Consider the following 3,451-nt stretch of genomic DNA (forward strand, 5'->3'; position numbering starts at 1 on the left):
ATCAATACTGAAATCAGTGTTCAACATATCCGATGCAGATTCTGTGGATCTAATACTAGCCAAAGAGCTAGAGGACATTACCAGGTATGCTTATTAACAGTTTGTACACCTTGTGCAGACTACTATTTGGGATTGGAAGTTAAAGTGGAAGCACCACCACCAGTGAGGTTTGATGGTAAATCATTAATCCCAGAATTGCTTAATTATATTTCTTACTTACAATATGTTCAGAGATTGCAGACAGAATTAGACATCCTAAGGAAAGGGCCAGAAGATGAACTTGAAAAAGAGTTAGAAGAAGATTTGAACCAATTAATTCTGCATGATCAAAGAAAGGGCAAAGCAGCAGATTGCTTATTTAGAGGAAATAATGATTTCCAAAGTATATTGGACATCCTAAAAGGCCAGCGGTACTCCATCCTGATAGCATACCATAAGCAGGAAAATCATTTATGGTCCAAAGAAGTACAGCCTTCATTGTAAACATCTTACCAGTATGCACATCATAAGTAGGGCAACCTTGATCCCATAATTGTTTCAGCTCTGAAATCAATGGTTGCATATAAACATCTATTAACTTCTTCGGATTTTTTGGACCAGGCACAACCAATGTTAAAAACATATGTGGTGTTTTCATGCACATTCCAGGTGGAAGATTATACGGAGTTACAATAATTGGCCAACAAGAATAATTTCTTCCTGATTTACCAAATGGAGCAAATCCATCAACACAAAGACCTAACCGAATGTTTCGTATTTCCTTTGCAAATTCAGGATGTGTTCTATCAAAATTTTTCCACTGAAGTCCATCTGATGGATGACACATTAAACCCTCTTCTGTTTGATGAGTTGCATGCCAGGTCATGTGTTCAGCAGTGACTTTTGATGCATAAAGTCTTTGTAGCCTAGGCGTCAAAGGCAAATAAAACAACTGAGTGTATGCTTTACGTCGTTGTTGACTCCTTCTGGTAGGTTTGTATCGATCTTGATTATAGAATTTACAAATTTCTGCATTTTCATCATCACCCCAATATAACATACAACCCTCTCTGCAAACATCAATTCTTTCAACTGGAAGACCTAAGTCTTTGACGAGTTTTTTCATATCATAATAATCATTGGGCATTATGTGATCACGTGGCAGTGCCTCCCCCATAACTTGAACAAAATCATTAAAGCAATCTTCAGACACATTATGTTCTGCTTTGACATTCAACAATCTTGCTGTAACAGATAATTTACTGTGATTGTCACAACCAGGCCACAATGGTTCATCTGCAGCACTCAACATTTCCTGCCATTTCAGATATGTTTCATTATTCAAATTTTCTTCAACTCCTGGTATTTGTGTCTGATTCAACGGTGTTGCATAAGCATAAGAAGTAAACATTTGAGATTCCATTGGAGGAAAACTTGAACTTGGACCGCTTGATTCAGGAAATAAATTCTGACCCCCAGCATCACTTACCATCCTCTGATATGGATTTAATTGATCTATATAATAACTCTGATCTCCCATGCCTGAGTATTGTATATTTTGTCCATAATCTTCATCTGATATGAACGGTTCACCGTGAGAAGTCCAATTATAGTAATTGGGTGTGAAACCAAATCTACAAAGATGTTCTTGTACTTTATTACTTGGTAAAAATTTGCCATTGTGACACTTTCTGCATGGACATCTTATCTTATCTCCATCCATAAAATTGACCTGATTTGTTGCAAACTCAATAAATTGTTCTAATCTCGCAATAAATTCATCGGTTAATCCTCGACGTTCAGGTAAATTCTTGTTATACATCCAACTTCGTGTTTTCTGCATTTTTTCTGAATCCACAATTTCCAACATATTAATAATTCATCATTAATTACAGTATTAGAATTTAGAAGTTTAAAGAAAGGGTTTATGGTTTAAAGTTTAGGTTTTTAGAGTTTAGGTTTTAGGGTTTACGGGTGTAGGATTTAGGGTTTTAGGGCTTAGGGGTTTAGGGGTTTAGGGGTTAGGGTTTTAGGGTTTTAGGGTTTACTGTTTAAGATTTTAGGGTTTACGATTTACCCAATTAAGGTTAAGGGTTTAGTGATTTATGGTTTACGGTTTTAGGGATTTAGGGGTTTAGGGGTTTATGGTTTAGGGTTTTAGGGTTTACGGTTTAAGATTTTAGGGTTTAGGGTTTAGGGTTTAGAGTTTAGGGTTTAAGGTTAAGAGTTTAGTGATTTAGGGTTTATGGTTTTAGGGATTTAGGGGTTTATGGTTTAGCTAGGGTTTTAGGGTTTTAGGGTTTACGGTTTAAGATTTTAGGGTTTATCTGACAGGCTTTAGGGCTTGTCCACCTTGGTGATGAAATTGCGTTTTCGTCGTTAAATTTGGCGACGAATATGGCGATGAAACATAATTTTGTCATCATATTTGCAACGAATTTTTAATTTTTCGTCGCCGAGGGTTGCGACGGACTCTTTGCAACGAAAAAATTTTCGTCGGAAAATAGTTTTGCGACGAAAATTTTTTATATTTTTGTCACAAAATTTATCGTAAAAGGGCTATATTTTTGTAGTGATAGCACCATTTTGAAAAATAACATCTTTTGATGGACTGGAGGTGAAGATGGTCGCTTGTGTTGTTGGTTATCGGATGAGTCACCAGTGTCCAATCACTAAGGGCATCTGCAACGTTAGCGCGTTAATAACATTAAAAAAATAAAAAAAATGCATGTGGTGGGTCCACTGTCACATGAACGTGTTCAAAACAATATTGAACGTGTTCATGTGGCTCTCTCCTCCACGTCACCCAAGAGATGCCGTTGAACGCGCGATGAACGCGCATTGCAGATGGCCTAAGGGCATCTGCAACGTTAGCGCGTTAATAACACTAAAAAAATTAAAAAAAAAACATGTGGTGGGTCCACTGCCACATGAACGCGTTCAAAACATTGAACGCGTTCATGTGGCTCTCTCCTCCATGTCACCCAAGAGATGCCGTTGAACGCGCAATGAACGCGTGTTGTAGATGGCCTAATGGATTTCAAAATCTCATGTCATGAGATCACACAAGGACCAGGCAAGCGACACCATCCATATTGACAAACGATGAGGGTTACGAAACTTGTGACCGAAGTTGGTCGTATCTTCTGAAAGTTTAGGAAGTCGATTCTAATTTATAGAATCCTATCTAGTCGTCCACATTGTCTGCATCATCAAATTTATGAATCAATATTTTTAAAATTAATCAATATTTTTTAAAAAAAATAAGTTTAAAAAAAAATTATATGAATTTTTTAAATAAAATAATTAATTTTTTATTTATTTAATTTGATTCAGTTTGATTTGATTTAAATAAAATTTTTAAAAAATTTTTTATTTTAATTTAGAGTTGAAAGTCTGAATCTTTTAAGAAATTTAAAAAATTAAGAGTTCCTTTTGTAAAATGCAGTGGATATTTAGTTAACACCTCTAT

The 3,451-nt window shown here is 35.8% G+C and overlaps 1 pseudogene; it reads right to left on the reverse strand.

Moving 5' to 3' along the window:
• Positions 1-912: 912 nt before the first annotated feature.
• On the reverse strand, positions 913-1,822 carry LOC141821454 (uncharacterized; annotated as a pseudogene).
• Between the last annotated feature and the right edge of the window lie 1,629 nt (positions 1,823-3,451).

The sequence above is a fragment of the Curcuma longa genome, chromosome 2 (genome assembly GCF_044706935.1).
Source record: "Curcuma longa cultivar G26 ecotype Majalengka, Jawa Barat chromosome 2, ITB_CL_G26_1.1, whole genome shotgun sequence".
NCBI classification, from domain to species: domain Eukaryota; kingdom Viridiplantae; phylum Streptophyta; class Magnoliopsida; order Zingiberales; family Zingiberaceae; genus Curcuma; species Curcuma longa.